This window comes from Notamacropus eugenii, chromosome 7 (genome assembly GCF_028372415.1).
Source record: "Notamacropus eugenii isolate mMacEug1 chromosome 7, mMacEug1.pri_v2, whole genome shotgun sequence".
Lineage (NCBI taxonomy): Eukaryota > Metazoa > Chordata > Mammalia > Diprotodontia > Macropodidae > Notamacropus > Notamacropus eugenii.
The window spans coordinates 167754308-167766300 of NC_092878.1; the positions used below are offsets into that span (position 1 = coordinate 167754308).

The window sequence follows — 11993 nt, forward strand, 5'->3', positions numbered from 1 at the left end:
TGGGCAATACCTGCCATGATTGACATTTGTGAAGACCATCTCTGGGTGGTTATTGTTGATGTCAGCCACTTGGCTAATGTCACATTACCTGGATAATGTTGTGAACTGCTCTTTTCTCCCACACTGTTTTTGGTTTTGAACTGTGTGGGTTTGTTGGCATAATCCAATCTTAGACTTTTGGACCATAGGAGAGGAGATCTTGGAGATGACCTAGTATTCAAATCCCTAACTTTACAGATGGGGAAACTGAGACTCAGCTCTCTCAAGGTCACACAGGTAGCAGGCAGAACTGGCCTCGATGCTCTTGCTCCAAACCTTATGCCTTCTCCTGATATCAGGTAGAGTGATCAGGCCATTCTATGTATTTTCTCTACAGGATATACAGCCTCAGAAAGATGACTCCTATGGTCTGGATGTTGGGAAAACCTAGTGTCTAAGTTCTGAGCCTAAGCCTGGCCCTGACAGATGAGGATGAGCAGGGGCTGAGGGGCTGCTGCCCCTCATTAAGAAGAGCTGCTGACCCAGGGTGAGGTGCTGCCTCTTAATCCAGAAGCATGATCCTGAGGAGGGGACTGGGCCACAGGTCCTACAGTCCTCTCTGAGAGGAAAAGAAACACACAAGAAGCTGAGTCGTTGCTTAACTCCTTCTTTTCGAATTCTGTGGCGTGCTTCGAGCCCCTGTGGACCCCACTCTCAAGTTACAGCAGTGTGGTTCTTTCATCCTGGTGGTGACCTCATTGCTTTCTCAGAAGGAGGTATGGGTAGGTTCTATCCCCAAGGTGACTTCCCAACTAAGTGAGACACACAGCACAGGTGGTCCTAGAGAGACCCTCCATGTGGCACTTGGCAGGTGAGCAGAGGAGCTCTAGAAAAGAAACAGAAACACTTTCCCGGTCACTGCATTCAGGATTTCTCTCCCTCTGGTAGCCTGATTATCAAGATAAGAACCAGGACTGGCCACCAGATAGCCTCCTTTCAAAGTCTCTCTTCTTGCTAGCCCACATTATATAATTTTGTTTCTTCCTGTGCCTGAAGTGGGATTTTAAAAAAGATTTATTGGGTTCACAGTTTAATAAAACAAACAATTTGGGGCTTGGGAAATACACAGAGCAGTCCTAAAAAAAATAATTCCCATTTCTAGGTAATTCTCTGACTGAGTCGGATGATGTCCTCTGTGAGTCAACAGGCTCCTTGGCTGAGCTTAAGAACATGCACCAGGCAAAGGATACAGGTACAACAGGGTATCTCTCTGCCAAGAGTTCACCTCCGGGTCCCAGACTCCTTTACTATGGCACACATGGTATCACAGGTGTAGTTGGGAGGTTTCTTCTACTGGGATTTTGTATAACAGCTACTCAGGACCCTGTGATGCTAGGCTGGGGGAAATTGGGTGACCTCAGCACCCACATTAATGGATGCTTTTACCAGGGGATAGGAGTCAACCCTTGTTATACTAGCGAATGTCAGGGTTTGACTGGTCACAGCAGAGAAAGCCTAGACAAGCACTGAGCTGTAAATGCAAAGGAAAATAAATAGCCCATGAAACATGGCCTATTCAAAGCATCACAACGATCTTCCACCCCAGGACTTACCAAATTCCACCCCTCCACCACAAAGAGCGTGCTCGGAGAAGGAGGTGGTTGCCAGAATGGTTTGAGGACCACCCCAGAGCCCTTTAGCATCACAGATGCCAGGGGAGTTCTCCGCAGATATGGCCATGGGGCTCATCTGGCTCCACGCCTGGTTCCTCTGAGGGAAACTGAGGCAACCTTTGAATAGAGAAAGGGAGGATTAAAAGATCTGACCATGACCTCCATGGTGTGGTAAGGGCAGGTTTATGAGCTCTGTGGGGGTGGCTGGAGTCTTTTCATGGTGTTTGGGTTCTGAGGCAAACAGGTCCCTTGGGAGGTCAGAATAGGTGGTGACTCCCTACTGAGGGTCAGAAGATTTCTCTGATGGAGAATGCTTGAGCTAGGCTTGGCTCAGCTCCTCCCTTGACTAAAAGCCCCTTGAGGGCACAGGCTTCCTGCCATACTGGACAGAGTTCTGGACCTGGGACTTAGAACAATTGGGTTTGAAAGCCAGCTCTGACATTGACTAGCTGCATATGACCTTGAACAGGTGAGTCATTGGCCTCCCTGGGCCTCTTGGTTTCTTTATTTGGAAAAAGGAGATAATAAATCCTTGTGCCAGGATATGCTCCTTGCATGTAAAGCACATTGTCATCCCAGTGACACAAATATGAGCTGTGCTCTTTTCTTTTAGAGATGACAGAAAACTTTCCTCCCAAGTCCTCTGAGGAAGAGGAAGCAACTGAGGCTCAAAGATGAAAGTCACCATCACTTTCATAGATTTGTATCCCCCATAAGTCTGGGCCCAGAGTGGGCACTGGGTACTCAGTGGGAAGTTAAGAGTTAAAGGCAAACTTTGGTGCATATGAGGCTTTGGAATTTCTTAACAGAGCCAGCCACTAGTGGAGAGAGCTGTCCAAAGCGTCTTTCTCCAACTAGCATTCAGCTGCAGAGGGCTCTTCTCCACTCAGCTGCTGGATGCCTTGGTTCCTTCAGCTAATAATACTTCTTGGGTCAACAAGAGTGGTTCTAGAATTTTCTCCAAGGGACTCTGAGATGCAGTCAATTTTTGGTACCTTCCTGAGAAGCCCTTGATCAAGAGTCCTGGTGATCAAACTGACTTCCTTCCTTCCTTCTTCCCTCCTTCCCTCCCTCTCTCCCTCCCTTCTTGAATATGGTAGGAAAAACACTAGCCTAAACTGTAGAGCACTTTGTAAATGGCAAAGGGTTCCTTGCAATAATTATGCAAGGTAGAAGGTGCAAAGTTATTATCTCCATTTTATAGATGAAAAAACTAATTAATTTGCCTTTCCCACTGTATTGGACTTTCCATAACTAGGAATTTCTATGCCCAGATTAATATTAAGCTAGGATGTGAAATTTACCCTTCATAGAGCCAATGGTAGGTCCAGGACCCTGCTCCAGGGTAGGGACAGAAACTGGTACGAGGCCATTGGTGAGGAAGAGCTCATCCTACTCTCATGTGGTTTCCTACTCGAACTATTCTTTTCCTTCTTTTACAGTTTTATTATTTTCTTATTTTTAACCTTCATTTAAAATTTTTGAGTTTTAAAGTCTCTCCCTCCTTCTTTTAGCCCCTCCCTGACCTATTGAGAAGGCAAGACTCACACAGAAAGTACATTTTTGAGGCAGAATTCAAACCTAACTCTTCCTAATGTCAGGTGCAAGGCTTGATTCACTCTGTCATGCTGCCTCTCACAAATGAAAAGGACAGAACCAGCAGTCCAATCCAGATACTCTGCTTCCAAGACTTAGTGTCTACTCTGCTGTACCAAACTTCCTCCTTGGACCAGTTCTGAAATTTATTCATTCAACAAACTTTTCACAAAGTGATGATTGTTTTGGAGCACTTTGCTTTCAGTGCAGGGAAGTATAAGTTTGAAATAAAAATGGCAACAAATCACATTTCTATGGGAACTGACTTTATGCTCAAATCCTAGCAGTCAGGGAAATTACATGTGTTAATGTCCTCTTTTTGCACAAAGACATTGAGGCTCAAAGGAGTAGCTCCTCTTAGATTCTCTAGCTAAAATCCCATTGCCATCTCCTCGCACCCACTCGCCCTCTGTGGGATTCCTAGGGCATTATGGAAGTCATTGTGCCCTGTGAGTTGCTGCCTAAATCTGTGCCCATCTGGTCCCTGAGGAGGTCTGCTTGGAGAAAGGTTAGTGGTTCTGAAACCTAATGTCTGTCCTTGTGATTTGTTCAGGGAATAGGATTTGGAGTCAGAGGATGGGGATGAAATCCAAATGTGGCCGGGGAGGGGGGGAGCCAAGATGGTGGAGTAGAAAGACACACATACACTAGCTCTTACCCCACAGCCCATAAAATACCTGTAAAGAAGAACTCTCAACAAATTCTAGAGCAGCAGAAGCCACAGAACAACAAAGTGGAGGAGATTTCTAGCCCAAGTGACCTGAAAGACCAATGGGAAAGATCTGTTGCACCAGACATGGAGCAGAGCCCAGCCCAGCCTTGGCCATGTGGCACAGAGAGAAGCAGATTTGAGCAGGCTTCGGGGACAGAATCTCCAGTGGCAGTGCAGATCCCTCAACCCACAGGCGCCAAAGGTCAGTGAGAGGGTCTTTTCAGCTGGTCGAGAAGCGAGCAGGATGTCCCCATAACTTGGGCCTCCTCAGGTAGCAGCAGTGGAGGCAGCAGAGAATGGGGCTCCCAAGGCAGGCAGCAGCCCACATCCGTTGTTGAAGTTCTTATGGTAAACCCCCTGAGGGAACTGAGCCCTGTGTGGTGGCCCTGGCCCCACCTGAGCAGCTGATCTTAATCTCACACTGAATAGTGGTCCTGCCCCTGCCTAAAGCCCATGAGGGTTTGCAGCAACTCATCTGAATCTCAGCCCCAATGCTGGCTTGGCGGAACTAGAGGCAAGCTGGTTGTGGAGAGGAAACTCAGAAGTCAAGTAATGGACAGGGAAAATGCCCAAAAAGGGGGAAAAAATAAGACCATAGAAGGTTACTTTCTTGGGGAACAGGTGTCTCCCCCCCCATCCTTTCAGAAGAGGAAGAACAAGGCATACTGTTAGAGGAAGTCAAATCCCCTGCCTCCAGGGCCTCTAAAGGGAACTTACACTGGGCTCAGGCAAGAGAAGAGCTTAAAAAACAAGTTAGCAGCTTACTAAAGCAGAACCAAAAAAATGCTGAGGAAAATAACAGCTTTAAAAAGAGCCTAACTCAATTGGAAAAAGAGGTCCAAAAAGCCAATGAGGAGAAGGAGGCTTTAAAAAGCAGAATGAGGGAAATGGAGGACAAGGTTCAAAAGCTGACTGAACAAAATAATTCATTGAAAGAGAGAATTGAGTTCAGGGGAAATGAATGACCATGAGATAAACCAAGCAGTTAGTAAACAAAATCAAAAGTTTGAAAAAATAGAAGATAATGTGAAACATCTCATTGGAAAAACAACTAATCTGAAAAATAGATCCAGGAGAGACAATTTAAAAATTATGGGCCTACCTGAAAGCCATGATCAAAAAAGAGCCTAGACATTATCTTCCATGAAATTATCAAGGAAAACTGCCCTGACGTTCTAGAACCAGAGGGCAAAATAAATATTGAAAGAATTCACCAACCACCTCCTGAAAGAGACCCGAACAGAGAAACTCCTAGGAATGTTGTGGCCAAATTTCAGAATTCCCAGATCAAGGAGAAAATACTGCAAGCAGCTAGAAAGAAACAATTTGAGTATTGTGGAAATACAATCAGGATAACACAGGATCTGGCAGCTTCAACATTAAGGGATTGAAGGGCATGGAATATGATATTCCAGAAGTCAAAGGAACTAGGACTAAAACCAAGAATCACCTACCCAGCAAATCTGAGTATAATACTTCAAGAGAATAAATGGTCATTCAATGATATAGATGACTTAGAATCATTCATATTGAGAAAAAGACCAGATCCATATAGCAAATTTGACTTTACAATACAAGAATCAAGAGAAGCATGAAAAGGTAAACAGGAAAAAAAATCATAAAAGACTCTAAAGCTGAATTGTTTACATTATTACATGGAAAGAAAACATTTATAACTCTTGAATCCTTTCTCAGTATTTGGGTAGATGGAGAGATTGCACATACACACACACATACACGTATATAGACAGAGAGTACAGGGGGTGTTGAATCAGAAGAGATGATATCCACACAAATAAAATAAAATAAAATAAAAATTGAGGGGTGAGGGAGGAAAATACCAGGAAGAGAAAGGGAGAAATGGAACGGGGCAGGCTATAATTCATAAAAGAGATAAGAAAAATCTTGTTCAATGGAGGAAAAAAGGGAGGAAGGGAGGGGGGGAATAAAGCTACTCTCTCCACATGTGGCTGAAGGAGGGAATAACATGCTCAATAAATTTGATATGAAAATTTATATCACACCACAGAAAAGTAGGGGAGGAAGCGACAAGTGGGGTGAGGGGAATGATAGAAGGGAGGGCAAATGGGAGAAGGGAGTCACTAGAAATAAACACTCTCAAGAAGGGACAAGGTCAATTGTAGGGGGATAGAGTAGGACAGAAGGCAATATAATTAGTATTACACAACAGGATTATTATGGAAGTCTCTTGCAAAACGACACATATTTAGTCTGTATTGAATTGTTTGCCTTCTTAGTGGGGTTGAGGAGAGGGGGGGGAGGGAGAGAAGTTGGAATTCAAAGTATTAGCAACGAATGTTGAGAATTTTTATTGCATATAATTGGGAAATAAGAACTACAGGGAATGGGGTATAGAAATGTATCTTGCCCTACAAGAAAAGAAAGAAGATGGGGATAAGGGAAGGGTGGGATGTGATAGAAGGGAGGGTACACTGAGGGAAGGAGTAATCAGAATGCAAGCTATTATGAAGTGGGGGAAGGGGAGTGATGGGGAGAAAAAATGGACATGTTACAAAGTGAGGTAAAAGCAATTAATATTAAAACAATTGACTGAATTAATTACTGAGAATAAATCAATGACATCTTTAGTTTGGAGAAAAGAATTTCAGTCTAAATTTCCTAGAGGAAGGTAATCTGGGGTAAAATTTGGCATTGATGGAAAAGTCAAGGTTTTAATGGTAAATTTGATTTTATGATTGCCATTTAATCAGGAACTAGAACATGTATAGAAAGGCATGTAAGCCACTTAAGACTTGCCTCAAAAGATGTTCCTTAGCCAAAGTGAAATTATAGTCATATTTGAAACCTGGTTATTGGCACTTGCCATTTTTAGATGCTATGGGACTATTAAGTGACTGTTCTTCTGAGTCTAACTCCAGGTATAGGTAGCAAGAAAGGCAGTCTGAGCCTCCAATCCATGATGCCAGTAAGCCAGTGAGATGCTGGTATGAACTGCAAAAGGTGATCTCATGGGAATGGTGGGAGAGCAGCTGTTCAGCCTGGGCTGAGGTAGGATTCTCCTGACTCAATTTCCCCACTGACACCTGGCAGACCTTAAGTCTGACTGAATGCAAGTGGACAATCTAATCCTGCCTGGAATTGACATGAAGTTGGGGAGATATTGTATCCCTGCCATGTCCCTACTCTTGGTGGCAATTTCCTACAGTCAAAAGGTTTGTAAGCTTAATACCAGATCTATTCAATTACAGATTATGGGTAGGGGAACATCAGAGGTTAAGTCTAAAATTAAGCTATTAGGCATAGGACTTTAGACCAACAACAATAAGTTAGGGTCCTTTAATTCTCAGTAACAGTGTGGAGACAATTAGGTCAAGAGCTTGTGAAGTTAGCAACATAAATATTATCTGTGTCTCGGTTGGTTAATGTTTAAAAAACAAATTCTTTTGTGGTCCATACTGTAAATGCTTTAAAAAGAAGTATCACCTGACTAATTGTTTTATCTGTTATAAACTGTGTTAAAAATGAAAAATAAAATTTAAAAAAAGGAAATCCAAATGTTGTCTCATGCAAATCGTGTAGCCTGTCTGAGCTTTGTACCCTAGAGCTGAGCAGTGTGATTGCTAAGGAAGGGCCCTTCCAACTCCACATCCTTGGCCCTGTGATCTGTTCCTACCCCTTGTTCTTACCCAGGATGAAACATAAGGCTAGAAAATGTAGACTCTGGGCCAGGCTGGGCTGGGTTGGCCTCCCAGTGGCTTCACCCTGCCCAGACTCTGAGCTCCCAAAAGGCCAAAGGGAAGTGAGTCAGAGAAGAGAGAAGGTGCCCACCTTGTTTCTCCAAGCACGAAAAGACAAGTCTCATTGTGGTGCCATCATAACTTCATGTCTCAACTGCTCCTGGGGCCTTGAACCTAAAAAAACCTTAGCTGGCTCAGCCAACCTGCCCAGGTGGGATGCTCTCTGTGACGTCATGGCTGTTGTTGCTATGGTAACTGGCACTTATTATGTCTGGCCTGTCTTTTTTCCATAAAAAGTGCAGGTAGAAAAAGTCCTGGAGCCTCCAAGGCCCTGGGCTCTAGGCTCCATTGCCACTGATCCCCTGGCAGGTCACTGTTTCCTCATCTATAAAAAGGGGATGAAGATGATGTCTCCTGGGTTGACAGGGATGAATGAGATTGAGGATAGAAAGAACTGTGCCAACCTTAACCTGGAGATACTTTTGGTGCTCACGTTCCAACTGAGCACCACTTTTTAGGGTAGACCTTGAGAAGCTGGGGAGTGTCTAGAGGAGGCAGTGAAGAGAGTTCTGGAGAGAGTGTCATAGGAGGATGTGTTTAAAGGAATTGAACCCATTTAGCACAGAGAAGGGTGGCTAGTCCTGGCCCAGGCACGTTGAGGAGGGCCTTTCAGTCCATTGCATGTTCTTTTATGGACCAAGGATGAGTTATTGAGACTTTGGGGACACAGGGATCTGCTTCTATTTGAGTCTGACATCACTGATGGCATCATAAAAAGTGAAAAAAAAATGAAAAGAGGAGGTAATGATGAAATACATGATATTTTGAAAAATATAAGATCTCTAAAATTTTTAAAAATCAAAAATTTAAATTAAAAAAATTAATCAAAAATGTATAGGGATTTGATCTGTGATTCCACTGGTACAGGGAACTCCTAGGTAAGAAACTCCCTCTATCAATACAGGTCAGCACGTTTTCTGTAATTCATAGTCCTATAGTCTGCTAAAAGTGGCTTAATGGACTCATTAAGTACTGGACTCAGAAACAAGAAGATCAGAATTCAGATCCTGCCACAGACTTATTCCATGATCCTAGGCAAATCACTTAACTACTCTTTGCCTCAGTTCCCTCATTAGTAAGATGGGGATAATAATAGCACCAACCAGGGGGAGGAGCCAAGATGGCTGAGTAGAAAGATACACATATGCTAGCTCCAAACCCACAGCCCATAAAATACCTGCAAAGAAGAACTCCCAACAAATTCTGGAGCAGCAGAAGCCATAGAACAAGAGAGTGGAGGAGATTTCTGTTCCAGAGAGACCTGAAAACCGACACAAAAGGTCCATCACACACTGGACCCAGAGCAGAGCCCAGCCCTGCCTTGGCCACCCAGCACCGAGACGAGCAGATCCGAGCAGGCTTCAGGGATAGAATCTCCAGCAGGCCACTCAGGTCGCTCCACCCACAGGTGCTAAAGGTCAATGAGAGAGTCATTTTGGCTCACCAAGAAGGGAGTGGGGGGTCTCCATAACTCAGGCCCCCTTGAAAGGCAGCAGCAGAGGCAGCAGTAGACAAGGGCTCCCAAAGCAGGCAGGAGCTTGGATCTGATGTTGAAGGTCTGTGCATAAACCCCCTGAGGGAACTGAGCCCCATGTGGTGGCCCTGCCCCCACCTGAGCACCTGAACTTAATCTCACACTAAATAGCAGCCCCGCCCCCACTGAAAGCCCTGAGGCTGGGAAGCAGCATTTGAATCTCAGCCCCCAAGTGCTGGCTGGGCAGATCTGGAGGCAAGATGGGTGTGGAGAGGACACTCAGAAGTCAAGTCACTGGCTGGGAAAATGCCCAGAAAAGGGAAAAAAAAAATAAGACCATAGAAGGTTACTTTCTTGGTGAACAGATATCTCCTCCCATCCTTTCTGATGAGGAAGAACAAGGCTTAGCATCAGGGAAAGACACAGAAGTCAAGGCTTCTATATCCCAAACATCCAGAATAAATATTCAATGGGCTCAGGCCATGGAAGAGCTCAAAAAGGATTTTGAAAATCAAGTTAGAGAGGTGGAGGAAAAACTGGGAAGAGAAATGAGAGAGATTCAAGAAAAGCATGAAAAGCAGGTAAACACCTTGCTAAAGGAGACCCAAAAAAATGCTGAAGAAAGTAACACTTTGAAAAATAGGCTAACTCAATTGGCAAAAGAGGTTCAAAAAGCCAATGAGGAGAAGAATGCTTTCAAAAGCAGAATTAGCCAAATGGAAAAGGAGGTTCAAAAGCTCACTGAAGAAAATAGTTCTTTCAGAATTAGACTGGAACAGATGGAGGCTAACGACTTTATGAGAAACCAAGAAATCACAAAACAAAACCAAAAGAATGAAAAAATGGAAGATAATGTGAAATATCTCATTGGAAAAACAACTGACCTGGAAAATAGATCCAGGAGAGACAATTTAAAAATTATGGGACTACCTGAAAGCCATGATCAAAAAAGAGCCTAGACATCATCTTTCAGGAAATTATCAAGGAAAACTGCCCTGATATTCTAGAAACAGAGGGCAAAATAAGTATTTAAGGTATCCACCAATCACCACCTGAAAGAGATCCAAAAAGAGAAACTCCTAGGAACATTGTGACCAAATTCCAGAGTTCCCTGGTCAGGGAGAAAATATTGCAAGCAGCTAGAAAGAAACAATTCAAGTGTTGTGGAAATACAATCAGGATAACACAAGATCTAGTAGCTTCTACATTAAGGGATTGAAGGGCATGGAATAGGATATTCCAGAAGTCAAAGGAACTAGGAGTAAAACCAAGAATCACCTACCCAGCAAAACTGAGTATAATACTTCAGGGGAAAAAATGGTCTTTCAATGAAATCGAGGACTTTCAAGCATTCTTGATGAAAAGACCAGAGCTGAAAAGAAAATTTGACTTTCAAACATAAGAATGAAGAGAAGCATGAAAAGGTAAACAGCAAAGAGAAGTCATAAGGGACTTTCATAAAGTTGAACTGTTTACATTCCTACATGGAAAGACAACATTTCTAACTCTTGAAACTTTTCAGTATCTGGGTAGTGGGTGGGATTACACACACACACACACACACACACACGCACACACACACAGAACAGAGTGAATGGAATAGGATGGGATCATATCTTTAAAAAATGAAATTAAGGGGTGAGAGAAATATATTGGGAGGAGAAAGGGAGAAATGGAGTGGGGCAAATTATCTCTCATAAAAGAGGCAAGCAAAAGACTTTTTAGTGGAGGGAAAAAGAGGGGAGGTGAAAGAAAAACATGAAGTTTATTCTCATCACATTCGACTAAAGGAAGGAATAAAATGCACACTCATTTTGGTATGAAAACCTATCTTACAATACAGGAAAGTGGGGGTGAAGGGGTTAAGCAGGGTGGTAGGGATGATGGAAGGCAGGGCAATGGGAGGAGGGAGCAATTTGAAGTCAACGCTTGGGGAGGGACAAGATCCAAAGAGAGAATAGAAGCAATGGGGGGGGGGCAGGATAGGATGGAGGGAAATATAGTTAGTCTTACACAATACGACTATTATGGAAGTCATTTGCAAAACTACAGAGATATGGCCTATATTGAATTGCTTGCCTTCCCAAAGGGAATGGGTGGGGAGGGAGGGATGAAGAGAAGTTGGAACTCAAAGTTTTAGGAACAACTGTTGAGTATTGTTCTTGCATACAACTAGGAAATAAGAAATACAGGCAATGGAGTATAGAAAGTTACCTGGCCCTATGGGACAAAAGAGAAGATGGGGTCAAGGGAAGGGAGGAATGATAGAAGAGAGGGCAGATTGGTGACAGGGGCAATTAGAATGCTTGGTGTTCTGGGGTGGGGGGAGGGGACAAATGGGGAGAAAATTTGGAACCCAAAATTTTGTGAAAATGGATGTGAAAAGTTAAATAAATTAATTTAAAAAAATAATAGCACCAACCTTCCAGAGCTGTTTAAGGAACAGATGAGATGATAATATATATAAAGGTCTTTGAAAACCTTACAGTGCTTATTTTATAAAATATTTTGTACTTTTGTAATCTGTAAATTTGTAATTGTAACATTGTAATTTGTAAAAATGTTTTTATAAAATAATTTTTATTGTTAGAATTATCATTCTGGAGTTGCTTGGGGGCACCAAGGGGAAGGGACTTGACAGGGTCCCACAGCTCTATGACAACTCACATTTCCAATGCTATGAGTCTCTCTTTGCAGTTACTCTCTGTCTCTGCTGGGGTTGAATCCCTGCTCTCTACTAGCTATCATGCCAACTCTCCTAGGCACCTCTGCTGTGCCTC

At 43.3% G+C, this 11993-nt stretch overlaps 1 long non-coding RNA gene across 1 annotated transcript; it reads right to left on the minus strand.

Moving 5' to 3' along the window:
- Positions 1-630: 630 nt before the first annotated feature.
- On the minus strand, positions 631-7857 carry LOC140514161 (uncharacterized). The gene is made up of 3 exons (XR_011970451.1): positions 7771-7857; positions 1593-1769; positions 631-865 (listed from the first exon to the last, which is right to left on the minus strand). It is a non-coding gene; the product is annotated as an uncharacterized lncRNA (long non-coding RNA).
- Between the last annotated feature and the right edge of the window lie 4136 nt (positions 7858-11993).